This window comes from Haliaeetus leucocephalus, unplaced genomic scaffold (assembly GCF_000737465.1).
Source record: "Haliaeetus leucocephalus isolate CR32 unplaced genomic scaffold, Haliaeetus_leucocephalus-4.0 Scaffold171, whole genome shotgun sequence".
Taxonomy (NCBI): domain Eukaryota; kingdom Metazoa; phylum Chordata; class Aves; order Accipitriformes; family Accipitridae; genus Haliaeetus; species Haliaeetus leucocephalus.
This window is the reverse complement of record NW_010972607.1, coordinates 493,444-517,565: the sequence shown is the minus strand read 5'-3', so window position 1 is coordinate 517,565 and position 24,122 is coordinate 493,444.

The following is a 24,122-nucleotide window of genomic DNA, read 5'->3' as shown; positions in this document are numbered from 1 at the left end:
GTGATAGGATGAGAGGAAATAGCCTCAAGTTGTGCCAGGGGAGGTTTAGATTGGATATTAGGAAAAATTTCTTCACCGAAAGAGTTATCAGGCACTGCAACAGGCTGCCCAAGGAAGTGGCTGAGTTGTTAAAAGACGTGTAGATGTGGCATTTAGGGACATCGTTTAGTGGTGGAATTGGCAGTGCTAGATTTACTGTTGGACTCAATGATCTCAATGGTCTTTTCCAACCTAAGTGATTCTATTCTATTCTATTCTATTCTATTCTATTCTATTCTATTCTATTCTGTTCTGTTCTATTCTATTCCATTCCATTCTATTCTTAAGAAACAGCAGTTAAAAGAAGCCCAATGTTTTGATCCTTGTCCCCAGGTGGGACAGGTTTTATTATCTTTGCTCCTTTCCAAATAAATCCAAGAAAAACTTTCTATCAAGAGCATCTTCCTTTCTTCCAAGCCACATTCTTATTGCAGTCCTTTATCCTTCCACTCATCCTTCAAAAATTCTGCTCAATCTCTGCCTCTGGGAAGGTTGAACAGCATGATGAAGTGTCTCTATTTTCAATCCTGGTGTAGCTTCCAGTCTCTCCTTTCACTGGTCACAGCCAACAGGTCACTCAGCTCCTTCAGCTCTTTAAGCACACATCTGCAATGTCTTGAACTCTCAAAGATTCAAACTCAGGTCTGAAAAGATTCATCTTGCCATCATAGACACAGTATGGTGGCGGAAATCTCTTAATAGCTACTAATTTTTTCTTTTAAAAGCTTTGTCTCTCTCATTCTTTGATTTCCCACTAACGAAACAGCCTCTTTCAGTGAACAATTTGCAGTCAAGTAGAAAAATATCATGACAAAAAATTGAAGAGTTTGTAACATTTAAAAATTAATACGGAAGATTGTTCTATTACTGAGGGAAAATTTCCTTCAACATTCAGCTGAGTGAGTACTAAGAGACCTTCTTTTCCTTCTTGGCTCAGCCATAATGGTTAACTTTTAACATATTAGCCCAATTAAGAATTAAATAACAGAATTTTAAGGAAGTTATTTATCCCATATTTTCATTCTCTGCTTTCTTTTTTAGCTTATCACTGTAGGAATAATAAAAATGTAAAGGATTTTAATTCGAGTCAGTGGATTTTTTTTTGACTGATTGCATAGTTTGTGCAGGCTGTGGAATCTGACACCAAGACTTGGCTATTAGTATCTTTCATATCCTTGGGACAAAAAGAGGTAGTACTGAGTGGAATTTAAGATGCAGTATTTAGCTACGTCTATGATTGTTTATTAAAATAAATAATATACTTCTATAAATATAAAAGTAGACTTTTTTATAGACTACAGTAAAATAACAAATATTTGTAAATTATTGTTAGATAAATTCTCTGAACATGGAAATTTACAGCTAAAGAAAACTGATGCAAGAACAGAAGTTTGCCTTTATATCCCTGTTGACATGATTGATTTAGGGAGGTAATATGATAGATACGGGGGAAACAGCTTTTTCTCTACATCTGACTAAACACATGTCAATATTGCTTAATGATGTCTCCTACCAGTGTTGAAGACTTCTCAGAAATAGCAGCACCTTGCTACCGCATTCACGCTTCTTAAGCATAGAGGAAACTAGTTTTTACTATTTCATTTACAAAAAATATTCTGAAAATGCAACTGATTTGTGTACAAAACACTGTTATTTTTCAACTAGCATTTTAAAGTTCCTTTCCAACACATTTCTAAGAAAAATTCTCAGCTGGTGTAAGAACAGTTCTTTGAGTTTGATATTTAAAGCTTGAGTGGATATGGTTTGTTTGGATGCATGAATTACTCAGTTTTCTGTCACCAAATGCAAAAATATAATTCATTAACTCATTCAGTTTGTGGCATTCAACATTGCCATCATCCAATAGGTTTCTGAAATTCAACTTCATAAAAATGATGAAGTATTTAAGCTATTCTCAATGCAGCCTATGAGAGGATTGATGTTATGAATCTATTCCCTGTTTTAAACTGTGAGAATAACTGCAACAGTTCATAACATGTAAGTAAACTAGGCTTATGGTCAATTTGATGTTTTAACATCAACATCTCTGTGACCACATCTCTGTGACAACAAGGGACCCTCTTTACAGCTTGGTAGGCTAAACATTTGCTTTTCTTCTAAAGTATGTTACTTGTGCTAGAAAATATTTTGGGTAAAAACCCTAGAAATTCAAAAGAACTTTGCTTGATTTCTGTTTTCCAGGAAGGTATTCCAGGGGGCAGAGCATGGTCTGTGATAATGGCAAACATATTCAGCAGAAAACTGGAAAAAAAAAACAAACTACAAAATGCCACAAACAATAACACAAAAAAATTCCAAGAACAGAGGTGTAAAAAATGAAATTTGACCAGTGATCAAGGAGTCAACAAGATTTTTCACTGTTCATCAGATATAGTAGAAAATAAGACAGAGGGCATTTCTAAACTTTTCTTCTCATAAATTGTTCTAGTCTGTTTCCTTTTATACTGGTTCAGTTTCTTGTACTCACCACACCAGTGTCTGAAATCTGCATGTGATTGGTAGGTTTATTAATTTAAATATTAAATAATTCAAAAATTTTTGTATTGATTCTTTGCCAACAGTTGAGAAGTGGAGTAACTTCAATTAAGTTTTTGTAAGCTAGTTTCCTAGTTAATGAAACAAGCATCTGAAATATTCTGGATTTTGTACTTTTTATCAAAGCAGCTATTGACATTCACACTTGCAGCACTAATTCTGGAAGCAGTTAGAATTTATATAACTAAAAATATAACTACTGGATAAATATATTTTTTCAAATTCTATTAACGAGTCCATCTTTATATTAGCATTCCTACTTGTTATTACAAGTCCCAGATTATTGATTACAAGGCACTGCCTTGAACTGGACTTCTGTGGAGTGAATCTAACTAGCATGTTTACTTTATCATTAATCTTGTTGGTCATTATATCATTTACTGTTCATTATAGCAAGAGATAAATTGCAGAAATGCTTAATATTGTTAGTTCAGCTTGGCTGCATCCTTTAGTGACACTAATTCTACCGAGCAGTTGGGCAAAATCAATGTCTGATGTGCGATTTGTATTAAATTATGCTTGTTATATGATTGAATCAACACTACACAGAGTTTTCTCAAGTTAATTGATCAACTCCTACAAAATAAATTAATATGATACATTAAACTTAAGCTGAACTGTAGACCATAACAGAACAAACATGAACACTGAATGAAAGCCAAGTTGCATCAGGCCCCATGATCCATTCCTTGGTTTAGATGGGATTAGGAAGTCACATTTTTGTGTTTTGAAAAAAATATCAAAATGCAAGTTTAAAATGAGATTCATCAGCCAGAAAGCCTATGAATTATCAAATGGATATTCCCCAAGATTTTTTTCAAATTAATTCCCAAAATTTTATTTAGATTCAGGTTTAGCAGAGAAATTCAGCCTGCATATGACTCAGCCAGGTATTCAATTCATTGCAGGCAAGACATTAAGCATGAAATCACTGCTCTTTTATCCAAATGTGTTTAGGAGGGATTTGACCATGTCTCCTCTGCTAGTTACTTGCCGCTTCCTACTTGTGAAGTCCAAATTGGTCTGCTAGGTCTGCTGCTCATCTAAGCCCCTCCTATTTTGACTGTCAAAACGAGTCAGGTTAGTTTAAACTGCATTTTGTGAGCAGTTTAGGTAGGGCACGAGAGGAATGGCAGTTCTTGATTGTACCTTGTTCCCTCACAGGAGTGGAGGGGGGACTTGAGAGGCAGCAGAGAACTGATTTTATTCTAAGTAAGGATAAGCGGGGAGAAAAGACTTAACTGTTCAGCCAGCTGTTATGCTCCCCTTTTACTGTGACTTATCATGGCTTATGTTTTGTTGTGCAGACTGCAGATGGGTGGAGGGCAGGAAACATTCTTCCAACTGATAGATAATCTTTCCTAGCAATCATAAATAATCTCTCTCACGTTTCTTTCTGGTTGCTGGTGTCTCTGTCTCAATTTATAGCAGGGCTATGAAGACTTTTCACCACATGAAGGGGGATTCATCTCAGCTACCTTTTGGCATCTACAGTGCAAGCCTCCATAATGAGTCTCTGATTCATTTACCCTGGGCTCACTTTCTAATCCATAGGGAGAAATTATGAACTTCTGGGGCACATCTCTTTTGACCTATATTAGACAATTACATTAGGGTAAGATGAATCGCAAACTAAATGTCTCCTGTTCTTGGACTATTTGGGGAGCAACAGCTGAATAGCTCAGAGGTTATTCTACAAATGTAGATACCTGCTAATATGAGTACTTGTTCTGATATCTTTCACTCCAGATGCCTATCATCTGATCTCAGGCCTCATAGGTTTGAAGTGCTGAATCTTAGGTTCAAGTATGAAGATTCCTGTTCTGGGACCCACCAGAGGCAGGCTTTCGTTCCTCCAGCCTATTTTACATGCATTCCACATGTGCCAAAGCACAGCATGTGCTGAGGCTACCAAACTGGATGAAACTGGTTTGTTTGTTTCCTGGTTTGTTTGTTTTCTATCTAATCTGGCAGAAAACTTTAAATATCTCAATATTTCTCCGAATTCCTTGCATAATGAATGGAAGTCTAAACCAGGAAGTACTTTCAACTCCTTGAATCTTTCACATCATTGTAAAGTGTATATAAATAAGGGACTCACCCCCTTATTTTGGGTCTATAACTGGTTAGTGGAGCCATTCACTTGCAATCATTAGGTGTAGTATACAATTGTCTGACATTTTCATTTGTAAGTCAATCGTGACTAGATTTTTAGATCTTATTATTCATTGCCCAGTTATTTTGGTCAACAATTTTAAATCTGCAATTAATTGTGAAATAGCTGCACTGTGGTGAGTGCCATAGCTCCTTCATTATTGCCTTTAGTAAAGACATTGTAGGTGGATCTCTAAGACATTCTCAAATGAAACATTAGAAATTACTTTGCAAAATTTGCCCCAATAAAAGATATTACATGCAAACTATAAATTGAACTTTACTATACTCTGTGGGTCATACTTTATAAATGCTGTTTGAAACCGCTCATCTAAGTTTTCCATACTATCAAACTTTTTTTAAAATACATGCAAGTTATCCTTTGCACTTGTCTTCTGTTGCTCCTATGCTAAGAGGTTTAAGATACACATTACAAATATTGGTAAAAAATCACAGCAATAGAAAAGTTAATGGATCCTATTTGGAACTAACTAACTTTCTTAGAGCTGATGGTATAAATATCAAGAGTGTATGACGAAGTTTGGCAGCACAGTTAGGCCTTACTTAGTTGGTGACTCAGAGCTCCCTCAGAGAAATTTCTATTAAGTGTGTTTATTATATGTAAAATACATTAGAAGTCTACTTAGATCAATGCTGAAATATCTATTGCAGATTAAGATTTCAATAAAATTTCCTAAGAACATAACTGCAAAGCAATAAGAATACAGGCAATACAAAACTTTGAGAAGCTTCTCTGCTGAAGTGAAATATGGCACAGAACATGTTTTAGGTCAATTTAATTTAGCATTTTTGGAAGGTAGCTGTCAATGAATGCTCTGCTGGAGTCTTCAGAAGTGGTTCTTACCACCTTTTTTTTTCTTCCTTTTAAAAGCCTTTTCAAAAGGCTTCAAAAGCATTTTCAAAAGGTGGAGGAGGTTTGGGTTTGGTATACTGTCGTTGTCATAATGGGAATTAAATGTTTAATGTATCTTGTTTCATTGCATGCCCACAGTCAGTAACTCCTTTACATTTGTACTGGTAAATGGGTTCCCTCAACTTTTAAGAGGAAAAAAAGGCAAAAATTTCTAGAGCAGACAGAGCAGAGATGAAGTAGACCACATACTGCCCATGTTAAGTTACCTATCCAGCACCATAACATTCTTTAGCATTCTGTAAATGTCCTGGTTTCAGCTGGGATAGAGTTAACTGTCTTCCTAGTAGCTGGTACAGTGCTATGTTTTGAGTTCAGTATCTGAAGAATGTTGGTAACACTGATGTTTTCAGTTGTTGCTCAGTAGTGTTTAGACTATAGTCAAGGATTTTTCAGCTTCTCATGCCCAGCCAGGGCACCTGACCCAAATGGCCAACAGTGTATTCCATACCATGTGACGTCCCATCTAGTTTAGGAACTGGGAAGGGGGGGCAGGGAATTGCCGCTCGGGGACTGGCTGGGGGTTGGTCGGTGGGGGGTGAGCAATTGGCCTGGGCATCATTTGTACATTCCAATCCTTTTATTACTACTGTTGGCATTTTATTAGTGTTATCATCATCATTATTAGTTTCTTCTTTTCTGTTCTATTAAACCGTTCTTATCTCAACCCACGAGTTTTACTTCTTTTCCCGATTTTCTCCCCCATCCCACTGGATGGGGGGGGAGTGAGTGAGCGGCTGCGTGGTGCTTAGTTGCTGGCTGGGGTTAAACCACGACAGTAAAATAGATAGATGTATGAATATGTGTATGTATGTTTGTGTGTATAAAAAGGAACATAGAATTTAATTTCCAGTGAATTCCTTAAAACTTAACAATGAATCTGTTCATGCAAGACATATTTTCAACTTCATTCAACCAGGGATTGAGTATGATAAATACATGTGATATGACTCAGGTTGGAATTAAGCTCATGAAGACTTCTGACAACAACTAAGACATGGCTCTTTTATCACAGAGATGAAGATTTACATCATTAATCCAGGCCATGCATCCATGAATATCAAATCTGTGCATGATTTGATCAGCGGCAATAAAAAATTACATAAGCAAGCAATGATATATCTGTCAAATTAGTCAGACTACAAGATTATGCTCTTTACGCTGAACAGCAGTTTGAAACTCACTGACATTCCCATACCACATCAGAAACTCTATCCTCATTGGAAAAAGGCTGCCTATCATATGTAGAATGTATTACTGTGACTGCAACTTACAGCAACCTCCCTGTCCTTATACAGCTGAAATGGGTATGCTATTACAATGTGATTTAAATGTTTTTATCATGCAAGAAGGAAGATATGAATAATATTTTTCAGCTATTTTTTTAAGGCTCCTGCTATCCATAATAGAGAAGGCCATCTTCCTAGCCTTTCACCTTATTTTTTTTTTTTCTTCAAATCACATTATTCATTCTTTGAATCTTTCATTGTAAACCCAATCCTTAATATTAAACTACTGGCAAATTCAACCTTTAGACCTAGGATGCACTCCTTCCTGGATTTGCAACTGAGAAATCTAAGCAATATTGTGTTACTAATCTTTAAATATAATGAATCTTGGAAGACACTAGAAAGACCTGTTTAAAATCGGTATCATTATATGGTTCACTATGAAAAGAATTCACAGTAATTTCACAAAGTAAAAAGACAATGAAGAAGACATCAAAGAGAAAATCAAGTAGACTAAACTTATTTCATATTCACTGGATTTGGGCAGTCAGTTGCTGAACTGACTAGTTGCAACTAGTTGAATTACTAGTTGCTTGAACAGTAGTAATTCTACACCATGAAATTTTTCTTCATTTTATGCACCAGATAATTTATTTTAAGATTATTTTCCTTATGTATATTTGTTAAAGCAGTAATACTTGAGTAGCATTACTGGAAACTTTCTAGGTGCCCTGGAAATCTATATGCATGTTCAGAATGCAGTGTGATGTCTAATTTCAGTTCACTAAATTGGGTAACTCCAGAATCAAGAAGAGTTATAATGTCAAAATTATGCTGCAAAGTATTGGACATCTGCTGGCTACAATGGAATTATGTCAATTCAAACCCAGCGAGACTCTGGTTCAGTACTTTCAGAATACATGCAGCTATGTTTCAACCTTACGAGTACACAAGATTTAAAATATAAGTGGTTAGTGCAGGCAAATTCATTGTTGTTTGCTGCTATGGCTCAGGAGGGGAAGTATTTGAAAGCTGCACAAATTTACGTATTTAATCTTTTTTACTTTTTTTTTTTTTTTCTTATATGAGAGTGACGAAACAAGAGAAGAAAATATTTCAATGACAAATCCAGGCTAAAAGAAAAAAAAACAAACAACAAACCACAAACTTTTCACAAGGAAACATTTTAAAAACTTTTCTACAAGTACAGACATCCTTTTCCCTGGCATTTCCTAACCCTACCATTTTCCACAGATTATAAGCCTCAGAGACTTAGTTACCATCAGGAACAATAATGCAAAAACACTGTATTTATTGATGTGATGACCCATAATTTTGATTGCCACGGTGTTTTTTAAAATATTTACTGGTAGGCTAGTAAAATGCCTCTGAATCTTAGAATATTTTGGTGGTTGATGAGACTACCTCTTTGTCATCTCCTTGACTTAACCTACAAATGCCTTTTAACACCAAGATCTTCTTCTCAGCACTGATAGATTTATTCCACAACTGGTTGTATACCTAGTGTCAAATAGCCCAGAGCTTTTCCTTTAGAACTTAGAAGGTAGAGAATATAAGTAAACACTTTTTTTTTGGGGGGGGGGGAGGGGGAATATCTCTGCTGCCTTTAATCTATTACAACAAATGTAAGCAACAGAGAAGTAGAGGAACAGTTGATTAATATCCAGATAATAGACTTCAAGTTTGAAGATCCTGGGTCATGTCTTTATTAGTTTTAAATGAAAATTAGTTCAGTGGTATTGGAGGAGTCCCCAGTGAGTGTCTGTCTGCATTAAAAGAGCACAAGCTTTTTATATTTTATGGATGTTTGCTTTTGAAATGCTTAGTAGCAGTGCTACAGATTTACAATAAGAGAACTGTTAAGTCTACAGTTTGCTGGTGATCTAACAAGCATCCTGCCTCTTTCCAAACCACATTTATAATGGATAAATAAATAAATAAAAATCATAAAGATAAACCTTAGCTTCTGAATCATGAGAGATAGTCTATATATGGTGTAAAAGTTCTCAGAAAATATATTTTGACATTCCAACAGAAATGTAATTCAGTAAATGCATAAAAGTGAGGAAATTTCTGACAGGTTATTTTCCTTGTGTTTGAGATCTGTTAGAAATTTCTGTCTTTTCCTATGTACTTGTGTATCAGATGTACTCCAGCCAGGAGTAACACATCTATGGAAATCATGGCTCTTCATGCTGTCTACAATATTTTCAAAGTATTAAAATCTAGGTGTTTGTTTTTCTTTTTTTTTCTTCCATGTATTACTTTGCATTTTTTTATGGTTCCTGTGATTTGTATTCTGTTGTAAAATCTTATCCGGGCACTGTGGCTTTGTTTTTGGGATCAGATGTTTGATGTATGTTGAAGTGCTATCTTACAATTTGTGTTCCATGATTCATGATAATACTTGCACTGAAACTGATGATTTCTATAAGGTTAACATAGCAGTAGATTGTTGAATAGTGAAGTAGGATTTAATCTGCCTAAAAGCTAATTAGGTGAAAGATAAACAGGTTTAACAGCACTTCTTGAGCTAATTTTTGTGTTGATCCATGCATTGTTCAAAGTATACACCAGTGATACACAGTGAAAGGAATACTGTTTCTCATTATTTAATCTTTTTAGGCAAAATGCAAGGCAACCCATTGTCAGCTATTACTCAGTCTAAATATATTGGGTGAGTATTTTTCATAGTCATTTACCTACACACATTAGACTTGTTTAGTATGTTTCAACCATACATTATCTTTAATTATCTGAAAAATATGACATATACTTTTAAAATTTGTGTATTCATAAGATACAGAAAAAACATTATCCTAATTTGCATATGCTAATGAGGTGCATATTAATTCTATTTTTTAAACAAGTAATTTAATAGTTTGGCAAAGATATGACAGTATTTCTAATTACATTAAATCATTTTTAAATGACAAGGTTTAATAATATTTCTTCTACATCTGTTGAGAAAAGTTTAACTGTAATGAATATCTTTGTGTATTGTTGATTGACCTCTGCTACATCAACATATGCTCAGTTTGTTCTTAATTTTCGTCCCTCAGACACAGGACTGGTGATTAATATCTCTTGTTGTGTTACCTTGGTTGTTAATGAAAAACATTGGGTGTTCCCTTCACTATGCAGAGTGCAAACTCATAAAAAAAAAATCACAGGTGAACTCCTTATGAACACTTCTAATTGCTGAGGCACAGTGTTTGAAAATCTCAAGTAATTTGCCATTAAAATAATGAATAGCATAAACTGTAATTCTTCATAGTAATTAACTTGTGTCAGCACCATTATTTTTCATTAATTATAAATGAAAAAGAATGAAAGATCACCTGCAGGAACAGATGTGTGAAATCGTCTCTGAGGTTCTGTTGTAGCCTTTTTTTTCTTCTTCCCTCCAACAAGTTATATTGAGAATGGTATCCAGCCATACAAGAATGCAGATAGTAGAGACAGTCCAGGAGAGACTGGGAAAAAAGACATTTGATAAGGTTGCTGTCCATGAAGTCTAATATTTTAATGAAAAATGGAATTATTACTGGCCAAAAAAAGGAAACAAAAAAAATTGAAACATTTTGTAGCTTACAGCTGTAAGAAGTTAGGAAAAAATTTGTCAGTAAAATTCATTGGGTTTCGGTTTTGATTTGGGGTCTTTTTGGAATGCAAAAGTCTAATTGCATAGTTTGAAGCTTTATGCCTCAGTTTAACTTAATTAAAAAGTATTTTAGGAAATATTCCTTATTATCTCAAATGCTGTGGGTTTTTTTGTTTGTTTATTTGTTTGTTTTTAAGGAGGTCAGTGCGGTTGATGAAAAATAAAGTTGTGTTCCGTTAGGTGTTTTCTCTGTTGTGTCCATCTTCTACACACATCTTATGTTCAACTCAAGTCAGTTTTGATTCCTATAGGGTTCTGCTGAATTATGAATGTTTTACAAATAACATACAAGCTTAAGTCCTATTGATACCTTCACCTAAAGTCCTTTGTCTACTATATTACTAAACTACTGCCTGAACATCTACTAAACTATCATATTAATAAAATCTGGCCTTTTCTAATTAGAACAGAATGATAGAAAGATTTAGGTTGGAAAGGACTTAAGTAGGTCAGCTGGTCCAATTCTCTGCACAAAGTGGAGCTAACTTCAGTTAGAGCATGTTGCTCAGGGCCTCATCCAGTTGAGTTTTGGATATCTCCAAGGATTGAAATTACATGTTTGGGAAACCTGTACCAGTGCTTAACTTCTCCATTGTACATATCACAGAAATGTGTCATAAAAACATCTAACTAATGTAGATGTTATTTAGAATAATTTTGCTAGTAATAAACTGGCTATATTATAAACTCTTGCAAATCACAATCTCTTGCAAATAAAACGTCTTCCTAAGTATAACATTAATATATTGTAGGTGGCTATGTATTTTCTTACAATTTGTAAAGCTTTTATAAAAGGGAAATAATTTTTATAACAATATTGCAGACACTTAATGCACACTCTTAGCTAGAATGTACAACCTGAAGTTAAGTCACTGCATAGTCTATTTTAAAAATTCTATAATTAATAAATGGAAAACTTTCAAGGCTGATAAATCATCAATGCTTATATGCCCCTATACATTAGTTGATGTATGGTATTCCTACATATACACACACAAAGTGTGTATATTGAATCTAGTCATTCACCTAAGGACAGAAAAGTTAGAGAATAAACCATCAGATCTTTGTAGCCTGGTACTTTCTCTCTGAGAACATTCAGTGATGGACGGCTAAACTACAGAATGAAAGAGACAACTCCATGACTTTGTCTTTCAGTCACATTCTCATCACAGATTTTGACAATTTGGCACAATGACTTACTAAGCCAGAAAATCTTAAAAACCTTTCAAAACATTTTCTGCCTTACAGCACTAAAATTTATCCCTGAAGTAGATTAAAAGTAACAAGTACAAAATAAACATAATAAGTAGATGACTACATGTCATTTCCTACACACTATCTATTGTAACACAACCCGTCAGTCACTAGTTAGGATACTTTTCTTATTTAAAAAAATCATAAATTTATTTCACATATAATCCTTCTTTTACACAATATTAACTTTATATTTAGCTTCTGGTTTTTTGTTTTTACTCCAAAGGTTTTGACTAAAAAAGGGCAAAATTTTTATTAACAGGAATGCATGAACAATTCCTGAATATATGTTTGAAAATGGAGGCAAGACACGTCAGGGGATTTTCAGTAAAACTGTATGCAATATTCAACATAAATTAACAGTTCTTATGATTTGTCCTTGTCAAGGTCAATGCCCTTTTTTGGAGGAGCGTAAATCTTATGAAAATTTTCATGTAAGGGAAAATTCTTAAGTGGGAACTATTTCAAATATGTCTATAGATGAAAAATAGTTGCTTATTTAACACCTGGATAAGAATAATTATTTAAGAAATAATCCAAAAATTGAGACAAAAAAGGTTATAAGCATAAAAAGTTACATTAACATGTCATTATTTGGTTTTCCCGTGTGGTAAAATTAGTGTTTTTACCTTCATTACTTCAGTTTCAAACTGGTTAACATTTCCTTCCCTAGTAACAGCCAACATGAGTATTCACCCTGGCTTCAGAGACGTGCCTTATTTCCCTTGAATAACTCCAATTACTGGATATTTTGATAAGAAATACAAATTCTTTCATTCCCAAGTTGCTGCCAACTTGAGACCATATGGATTTTTGCTGCAGAAACCCGGGACATCGACTATAACTCTCAGAGCTAGGCGTGAGTTAGGGAGCACTGATGAGAAAGTTCTGGCTAGGCAGAAATTGGAGATGAGAAAGCCCCTGGCCACCAGGAACTCTGCAGCAGCTTTTCAGGCATGATTATTTCCCATCCTGCTGATAAGCTAAGTAGTAGCAACTGACCTCTGAGTAGCCATGGACTCTTTCCCTCAGTTTGTGAACTGCTGTATTAAAAATGGTTGTAGTGAAATAATTTGGTCTTAATCCATGCTTCCTATTCACTATGAAAACAAAACCCATTTTGTTTTTCCAAATCATACTGCTTAGTAAAAAGAGGCTAGTGTTCTCCTTAACATTTGACTACAAACATTTGAATCCCATTCTAAGAGATAGTGAACACATATTTCTGTATGGCAAGACACAGAATACAGAGGAAAAACAATTTTTTCCATTGAACAGAAGTACATGTAAAGTACATTTTTAATGATCAAAGCAAGGAAAATTTTGCTTTCTAAAAATGAGTTATCTGGCTTGTAACAAAATTATTAACTCAGAAATCTAGAGGAACTGAAAGCAAATATAGTCATAAATATAATTAGCTTAAATGTTTGCTTTCTATGACGGATCACTTGCAGAGAGGAACTGGAGGAGAATAACTTGCTGCTGGTTTTAATGTGATACATGATTTCTTAACTTGAGAATAGGAGGAACAAAAGGAACAGCTCTTCACTGTCAGTGTTTTGAGTCCATATGGATCATGTAATATTTTCCAGGTCAGATCTATAATCACACTGAGAATATTGAATCATGTTTTAAAATTTCATCTTTTGTAAGACAACAAAAAATCCAAGAAACGAGAGATTCATTGGATCTTTTTGATCATACATGCCACATTTCCCAGTGTTTTCTAGTTTGCCTACAGTTTTCTTTACTACTTTGTATTTCAGTTAATCTTTGGTAAATAAACTATGTATTTCTGTTTGTGTATTTGTTTCTTACTACTAGTCTAGAGAAAACAAACATTTCTCAGGGTACAAGGAAGGAGAATGGTTATATTAAACATTTTTCAATACCAGAACGATGATGTGACTCTTGTCTTAATGAAACAGTTTTGCTGCATACATCTCCAGTATTCTGCTGGATAATATATTTTACTTGAAAACAAGCAACATTATTGTAAAATCTTGTACACTTTAAATAAGTTTTCTACAAGGAAACCACGATGGTATAGGGCATCTATTTCTATAATTGCTCAAGCCTCAAATGCAGCTGAGTGCAGACAAAAAAGCTTACATAGATAATACTATGAGGGAGTTAGATGAATCAGCACTTAAATCACAAAGGAATACACTAAAATTATGATGTTATCATATGTTAAATAAGTCACATAAAATTGCAAAAATTAAAATCTCCCTACAGATGCTGCCATGAAGCTATATAATTTTAAACAATATTATTCAGCATTTATATGTTTAATTTGATCTAGTGGTCAAAGTTTTGGTAGTTAGAACCCAGGCACTCATCTTTAAGTATTGTACCTTATGTCTGCTGAGAACCTGGATTCTCAATAAATACATATCCTTATTAACCAGGAATGCATTGCAAAGTAGACTAACAATACTTCCTTATTCACAGTCGAGTTTTAATTTTCCTAACTGGTTAGGCAGAAGATGGTTCTAGTATCGTGTACATAGCCCATGAATGTAAGATCTGAACTTTCCAGCAGGTTTGATCAAGACATTTAAAGAGGCTTTATAATCCTCTTATTGATTATATTTGAATATTCCACTTCCCTTGTTTGAATTAATTTAATCCAAAGTCTATTTTTAATATATTACAATGAAAGAAACAGAGCAATATGGGAAAGAGAAAAATTCACATTATTGTGAGACGTCCTCTGATTTTGCAGTACATGTCTAATGACCCTCTTTTTTTCCATGAAAACTTGTGCCAAAACTTTTCTAATACAATCAAAATAGAACAATAATATTGCTTATTGTCAACAGAGAATCCTTCTATTTATAAAGGGGAATGTAAATTATAGCCACATGTATCAACTGTGGTTGTGAAGCATGGAAAAATTACATACTGCACCTTGAGTTTTGATAATTACTCTTGTATGAATGACATTGTTCCTATTAAGAAGGTAGGCTTGATTTAAGGGCTAAATTCAAATAGTGTTTACAGTGCTGCAGGATGTTTGAAACCAGATAGGAAAGTCATAATTACTGATTTTTTAAATAGTTTTACTTTCTTTATTCGGACAAAAGACACCCATTATTATTCTTCATTATAAAGCCCCCCAAAAAACATTATATTGTATTATCTGTAGCACAAATAATGATTTCTCAAACCCAATTTGCCCATCAAGCCCACACTACTATTTGAGCTGCAACATTCTAGTGTCCCAGCTTTTAATAAAAGGTATCTAACACAGGAAGACTCTTTCCTACAAACTACATGTCCATAAAATAGTAGAAGGACTTGTATGCTTCCGCGGGTTTCATAGATCCACCTATCAGGAGAACTAATGCTAAGCTAAACAAGTCAAAAGTGAATCCTAAATGTAAGCACTTCTCTAATTATCTAAATTTTAGAGCTAAGAAATTAGTGTAATGTCTTTATCTGAATAAAAAGACTTGGCATAGAGAAAGAAATAGACAATGGAAAAGGGGGATGTCTGAAATTTTCAAAAATATGAAAAAGTTACAGACTGTGATGTGGCATCTTTCAAGCCAGTTGCCAAGGAAAAACTTGCAGGAAAAACTATGATAAAGGAAATGGGAGTAAGTTTGCTACAGCTCTTTGTGTTATCAGAAGCACTTACCATCAAAAAAGTCAGTACATTAATCTCAATACCCAAGAAAATCAGAATCGTCTCATGGAAGGAACAGAAGGTTTAAAAAAAAGACTGTTATGCCATACTTAAATCAAAACAATTATTCAACCTCAAAAGTATCCTAAAAAAACCACAATACCAAAAAAAAAGCATTTTACAAGACCCTACAATATTCCACAGTGAGATGGGGCTCTGGGAAAATAAGATTCAATCCTTGAAAAAATTTCAGTGAGAATAAAACTTGGAGTACAACTGGAGAATTAAATATCTGACTCATATCTGACACTGTGAGATTGTGAAAGGGAGAATTAGTTTCCACGAGCTGTAAAAATAAAGCTAATTGCAAAATGATCTGAAATAAGGAAATTTCTATCTCTTTATTAGTGATTTTATGAAAATGCTGATAATCTGACCATCAGAAAGTATACAGAAGGTCAAGAAGACGTTTGTGGACTTGAAGGTATTCTGAAGAAAAAGAATTATATATAAGATCAATGGAGCTATAACCAGATGTAGATGATTAATTATAGGCAACTACAGCATATTCAATAGATGTTGGCATCTAACATCCTTAAAAACTCAATATTAAAATTTCAGTGCCAGTAAGAACATGAAAAGTGAAGAGAAATGCAACAAGTCCATTAAGAACAACCAGTAAATGCAGTGAAATCCCAGTGATCTCACCAGGCAGTCTTATTGTGCTGAAAAAGATCAAGAATCATCTTTATCTCTTTAAAGGCAATTCCTATGTTGTTTGAATGAATCTTCCAAGCAATTCTTACAATCCCAACTATCCCAGTTTATGACAATCCTGCAGACTTAGTGTGAAGAACATCTAAACAAACAAGAAAATGAGTATCAATGAGGGAAAAATATGGGGAAAAATAAGAAGGAAGGTGGTCAAAGCTGTCATGCCCAATACTTCTCTGTTTCTTTAAGGACTACTGCTCTGCACTGATACTCGATATTCCTCTGCCTATCCACTTATATTTAATTTTTAAGCAATTAATTGAGATCCAGTATTCATTTTTTTTTATACATCACTCTAGCTATTTGCAGTATTTTAGAATTTTTTCTTAGCTTTTTCTTAACCCTTAATGTGGGCATAAGCAGAGTGGAAGCATACCTGCTTTCTGACATAAATGGTTAGCAGTTATTTAGCATCAAAAACTATCAAAAGATACCAGAAAAATAATGAATTAAGTCAAGATACACAAACCCTGTCGAACAGGAGATAAAGGAAACAGTAGCAAAGAACAGAGGTCTCAGGTCACTGACTGATGGGTCACTAAAAAACCCACAAACATGGTCTTAAAGAGACAGTTCCAACAGGTCCTGGTATCTAGAAAGACAGAGGAAATGAGACTATCATGAGTCCCATGGGAAAGACTACACTTAAGGTGTGACATTTGAGGGGGTTTGTGGAACTGCACAAGTCTTCTTACAGTATGTTTTAAGGGAACCATGGAACTGTCCAAAACCTATTCTAGGATGTTTACGGGAAGGGCCAAAGCTGGGGAAAAGGAGGAACCAAGGTTGATCTGGGAAGAAAATGGGATGGAGGGGGGTTTAAAAAGGTCTGTCTGTGAGTAAACATGCTGCTGGGCAGTCTGCTTGTCTGTCCAAGCCCTTTGCTTGGTCACTGCACTCTACCCTATCTTTTTATTAAACCCCACTACTCACAAATCACAGAATCATAGAATCATAGAATGGTTTGTGTTGGAAGGGACCTTAAAGATCATCTAGTTCCCCCCCCTCCTGCCATGGGCATGGACACTTTCCAATAGACCAGTCTGCTCAAAGCCCCATCCAGCTTGGCCTTGAACACTTCCAGGGATGGGGCATCCACAACTTCTCTGGGCAACTGTTCCAGTGCCTCACCACCCTCATAGTGAAGAATTTCTTCCTTATATCTAATCTAAATCCAACCTCTTTCAGTTTAAAGCCATTACACCTGGCTTTATCTCTACATACCCTTGTGAAAAGTCCTTGCTGGTTTTCATGCGAGCCTGATCTTTGTCCTGCAATGGTGCAGGTGTGATTTGTGAGTGAACTTCAAGATGGATCAACCAGCAAGGAAGAGGGGACCTGCACTTAGAAACAGTTAGGGTCTGAGTTGATGATCCGGCAAAGGGTAATCCTGCATGGTTATTAGACAGAGTTAAAAGCCATTGAGGGATTTGTGAACATCCATGTGTGTGTGAATAAAGACAGCAAAGGTGTGTATGTTTTTTAGTAGGAAAAGTCAGTCCTTGCCAGCTGGAAAAAGGAATGGGACTGGACTTGTGCTTGGTTTTCCCCAAGTGCTGGTGAAGGCACTGCTCTCTGTGGGTTTGCATGGGTGACCGTGTGTGCAGCGGCACCTTTGGGACAGCTGCTTAGCCTCACACACCAGCGCAGCAGGAAGCACACTGAGAGGAGAAATCTCCTCCATCCTAGCATCCTTTGGAGTTGGCTACCCTTAATTCTTGATTTTTTTGCTTCTCTAAGTGTGGATGTCATACTGAGTGCCTAAATGCATCATTTTACATACAGCTATATGAAAATATCCTTTTTTCTTCCTTTTTTGTTTTAAGGAAACTGATATGTAAAGAAAGAGATTTGGATTATTTAGTCAAAAGATCTTCCTTACCTTTACGTAGAAGTCTATTACCTTGTATGCCTGTAAACATAAGAAACAGCAGTAACAAATTGTAGAGGAGCACTTAGAGATTATTTCAAGAATCCACAGGTAAAGTCTCCATTAGTGGAATTCCCATTAAACATAATTGTTTCTGAGATCAATTAAACACATTTTAATTCTGTCTAACACTCCTTCTCTAATTCTTTAAACACTCTGTGGAAATTATTGAGTTCTGTTTACTTTAAATTATTCCACTTTAATTATTCCTATTTGAGAATCTCTCCAAGTTCTGATGTAGTAGCAAACCTTGCTTATCACAATAACATGTGAACACCTAACCCTGTTTTTTTAAAAAAAAAAAGTTTTTTCAGAATCCCATCTTCTATTATATTTTGATTAATATTTTCTATGCATTTGTTCTATTGCAGTTATGTAATTTTAAATACTTTGCTCTCAGTGTGATATACTTCTTTTTGATTCTGACTGGTGAAAGTGTTGTCTTCAATAGTTCTGAATTTTTTTTTTCCAGTTTCCCTAGTTTTCAGATTAACTATTGTTTATTGCTATCATTATAAATACTTGTCCATTTTTGATAATCATATTTTCTCATGTGAGTTAAGTGTTCCCAAGTATCTCTAAAACCATAATTTTTGACCTTATTTTTAACTACATTTTAAATTGCTCAAATCTCCTACTTAATTGCTAAAATGAAAATGTGACTGACAGTTCTCAGCTGACTTCCATCATCTTTCCCCAGAGCCAACACGTTAGACTGCCTCAGTTTTGTCTGTACAAATAATATAATTATTTGCCGTCTGTGAAAATGAAGAAAGAATTAAAAATGTGTTGGAATCAAAACTAGGAAGAAAGACCTCCTTCAAATGATTTTAAAGACAATTAGTAGAATACAATTCAGTCAAAAATATAAAATAAAGGAAATCTTTACATGCATTCAATACTTGGAAGAGTGTTCTAAACCCTTTCTGAGATAGTTATCAGTTTTATCATCAAAGTTGCCATTTTATCCTCTGGTGAACTGGTCTCTCTGTGATTGGAGACATCAAAATCTGAGCTGAACTCCTGACCACACTGCTAAATTTTCTGCAATTTATTTAACAGTTACTGTGTAATTAGTGTATCTTAATTTCAGCTATTGAGTTCCACATGTAAGATTTATAATTGTAAGACCAATTCTCAGCTAGCTGATTACACTAGTAAGAGTTTTGCTTGTGGACTATTAAAATACTATTTCTAAATGACCATGGTAAAGACGACTGTATTAGCCTGCTTTAAATTAAAATAAGCACATCTACTTACATCCTGTAGAAATATTTATAAGACAGTAGGGACAGAAGAATGTAAAAGCGCTTGCTTAAAACCAAGAAAACTAATTCAGCAAACTCACTTCAGTACATGTGTGTGCATACATGCATGTGCATGTCTGCATCTGTATGTAATTTTCATTAAATAAGTTTATTACTTCCTGAGAAAGTTCTTTTTTCCAAAGACTATAACTCCATGCCAGTAACGTATGGAAATGACAACAACAACAAAATCACTTTTAACAAAGCCTGGAATACCTCAAGAAGCTCAACTTTGTGCTAAGCAGTTTTCTGCTTTTATACAGACCTACTAGAGTTTTTTAAAAATTACTCTTTACAGCCTCAGCAGCCTTCACAAGCTTCAGTATTGTAGAAACAGGACATATTTTAATGAATTGGTCTTCAGAGCAGATAATGGGCTTTGGAGAAAACACTAATCAATCTGTACATCTTGGCTGTATGCGTTGCCGATGGAGCCTTTGTAACAGCAGCCCTGTCCCTGTAGAAAAAAAAAGTTAAACAAAAATAAAAAGAATGTCAAATCTGAGTAGCCAGTGCAGGTTCATTACCTAGTATTGCAGTTTTCCCTTCCAGGCTAGGGAACCAATTTATTTTTACCAAAGTTAAACTCAGAAGTTTGATACCTACATGAAATAAGCAATTGATAGAAGCAATTAGAGGGAAAGTTGTACAGGCCACAGCAATCTAAAAATCAGAGAACAGAGAAAGGAACAGGACTGAAGGGAAGAAGAAAAGAGAAGGCAAAAATGAGCAAAATAACAAGCCTGTCAAGAACTCAAGGAAGGGGATTCAGTCCTAGAGAGAGAAACATTTCTATGTAGACAAAAGGATAGCTTCCATTAGCAGTTGCCTATAGTTAAACTTGCAGAAACATATGGACCACACCTCAGAATGTCCTTCTGGAGCATCTGCTGCAGATGGCCCACTCAGTAGCCTCTCAATAGGTTTTTGCAGACAAGCCAAGACCACACCAGAAAATTCCAACATGCAGTTAGTTCCCCACTGCCAGTGAAGCCACACATATAGATGCATGGCTTCATGCATCCAGGTGCATGGGGCATCCAGAAGTAGGCTTTTGTTCTGCAACTATTATTTAAACATGCTTTTGTATTAGCATTTTTTAACAATTCCAGTGCTAATAAAAAGAAACAATTTTAATATTAATTTCTCCCAGTTGCATTTTGAGTGAAGCCATTAATGTGATTTATGAGGCCACACTGAATTTTTCTCCTACTCAGGGTAAGGGAAACAAATGTAATTTGACTTGGTGCCTTTTTGGAAAAAAACAAACAAACAAACCCCAAACAACCAGCAAATAAGCAATTTTTGAGACATTTGGAAAAATAATAATAATAAAAGATGGAATGGAAAATCCTGTAAAATTTGTTCAACCCCAGCCTTAATTGTTAATTCAGCATCAAAGTTTATTTGGAGCATAAAGCCACAACATGGGCAAAATATAAAAATGTTTGTGTCTTAGTTCACAGAGTTAGGTATTATTAAGTCCTGGAGAGATCTAGAAATGTGGTGCTTAGTGGCTGAATGAGGCCAGACTTTTCTCTAGAGAGTCTTAAAAGTAACCCCTTTCTCTCACTCCATCTAGTTGTCAAACTGCATAGGAAATCACTAATTCTATTACCTTTCAAAAAACACAGAAAATTCCCAAAACTCACAAAAGGAAAGATGGCAGAAAGCTAGGAAAACAAAAAAAATAACAAACCAAAAGGTATGAAAAAGTCATAGGGAGAGCAAACCCAGTGATTTTTTTTTTTTTTAAGATTAAAAATAGGTTAATAGCAGCCACCAGTGTTACTTTAGTATTCTGTGGTTAGACTTGTGTTATCAACAGATACTTCCATTGCAGAAAATAGCACTATGCCAGATTGACACCAGTGTAGTTTCAGATTTTCTAGGTATCAAGCAATACTAGCATTTTGACACTACAAAAGGGGGTTTGTAAAAAGCCACAGTGCAAAGGCACACTAAGTGGTAGGCAACTTGTGGTTCCTGAATCTGCAGATGCTCCAATACACAAATTTACTGTTTCCTTCCTGTCAGCAAGTTGTTAATTTTGAAATACCAGACTCTGTAATTATTTCATTGCTGTCCACTTTCACCAGGAATAACTCATTCTCAAGCAATCCCTGATATCTATTCAAGTAACAGAAATTCTTCTCTGTCTGTTCCATATCTATCTAACCTTCAAATTCCCCTCAGAAAACTATTCTGCTGCTTTAGATAATCAATATGTAATTCAACAGAAATATAAAGCTAGGGGCAGCACAAGATTTAATTGAATTAAATACCGCAAGGGCACCGCCTCCATTTTCAAACCCCTTTTTTGTAGCTGCAACAGAAATTCCAGCCAGTTACAGTGGAGTGCTACAGACTGCAGGCCTTGTAGCACAGAATTCAGGTTAGCGGTGGTGTTGCAGAAAACATGGGAACCTTGATTGCAGTGGGCATTTACTATAATACAAATAAGTCTCTTCTATGCTCATGACCAACACTTCTGCAGAAGAAAAACATTAAAGTGGTGCTTGTATCCTTGACACAATATGTAGTGAGATTAAGAAAAGCTTCTCTCTGGGTAAGTATAACAAAATAATTAAAATTAAACAGCATTTTTTACAACTGGAGAAGTAGTAAACTACCTGCACATTAATGACTGCTGTCAGTTTAACTTAAGAAGAAAGAAAATGCATGCTTTCCAGTTTTATTATGGTAAGCCTATTTAAAAGCCCTTTTCTTCTCTCTTTCTCTGGTGTCTGTAAGACACCTTTCACCTTGAAATTTAATTCCCTAATTTAGGCAAATGTAGTTTAGGTAAACATGTCTGTCCTAGTTACCAGATGCACTACTGCCCTCTGCCAATGAGTGTAAAACAGTAGTCTTTATTCACGATACGCAGAAAAATCCCAAGTCCCTTCAAATCAATAAAATTTTCCATTAAGTTTGAAAGGGATAAAGATTCTAATGCAAAGGAAATGATGAATGTATAACTGATTAAAGAATTATTTATAACATAGCAGAATACATGAGACATAATGGCTTTGTCTCCTTTTTCTGTGTAAAAGTACTGTGGTGACACAAAAGAACTCTTGCATGCTTGTGGCGGCGCAGAAGTATGTCGCGACATATGCACCCAAGGAAAACCACCATGTCTTTCACAATCCAGGCACAGATGCAAGAGGCATAATTGCAGCCACAGGGAGCAGGAGGATGAACTGTTACTCATAGCTCTCAACAGCTGCCAGGCCCTGGTCCCATGGTCTTCCCACACCTAGGGCTTGTTGGCAGGCAGTCGCAGAGGAACAGACCCATCTAGGAAAGCACCAGTGTGAACAAGTGAGGGACTAGGCGACCAGCATACAGGAGTTCAGTGGTAACGTAAGCTTACCTAAATCATGTCTGGAGCCACTTCTCTCCTGGATCAATGAAGTTTGGAGGGGCAGATTGAATACACTGCCTGCAGTTCTTACCCTGTCTGTCCATTGGCATTGTTTGGCTGGTACATGCCATCATCCATGGGCCAACGTCACGTCCCAGCCTTGGCTCATCCCCAGCCCCATGGAGGTGCCTGATACCCAGGGATGAGGCTGCCCTGGCTGACCCCAGCTTGCCCTGCTCCCCAATCCCCCTGAGCCACATGCCTTGAGGACCGTAACTCACAGTAATTCCATTATTCAGTGAGTAGGCTGTAAAAAAGAAAAATGTATAAAATTATCCTGATTGTGAAAAAGTAACACTTCACTATGCTCTAAAGAAGAAATTATCTTCAAAAAGAATGATTAAAAAAATGGCTTTCATGTGGATGGAACATGGGGATTTCACAGTCTTTACTCCTCTTGTGGTACTAGCAAGACCTTAAGAGAGTTTCTCCCTCTTCATTTGTGCCAGGAACAAATTTAAACAGCTGTGGAAACATGTATTTCTTTCTCAGTCACCATCTAAAGTAGATACCAAGACGAATGCAGCCCAGAGACCTCTCTCCTTCCAACCTTACAATTCCATAGCTAAGCATGGCATTCAGATTTCTATTGTCACAACATTTTACAGCATTCTGCTACAGTTTCTGGTAACTTTGTTCTAAGACATGAGGTATAATTACTCCCTAACAAGTTTCTCAAAGCAAAAGTATAATTTTTTTTTTTTTCCTTCATGGTTCTCTTCTCAGGAAGATATCAGGAGAAAGAAAAAGCCTCTTTTCATATTTCATGATTATCTAGTGTTCTGTGACATCCTCCAAAATCTTTTACAGAAAAGAAAGCTACGGAAAGAATGGCTATTTACCTATTTTTCTAGTATCTCAATTGAAAACAAAGATGACAATACAGACTTCTGTGACGTGTGGGCTTTAAATTTGCTCTAAGATAAAGTTTAGGCAGGCCACCTACAGCAGTATGTTCCCTACATCTAGCATATCTGTCAGTGCTCTAACCGATAGGACAGATGCTGTTATATGTAACATTTGCTGAAAGCTCTACCAAATGCGAAATAAGTAGCAGCTGGGCAAACAAACATATAAACAAGTTTAAGATACAATTAGGAATTTCAGATTCTATATGTAATATTGAACTCATGTCATTGGAGCTAACATCACTAGCTTCCTGAAACTGATTTGAGTCAAAGTTCTCCTAACCTTAGGGG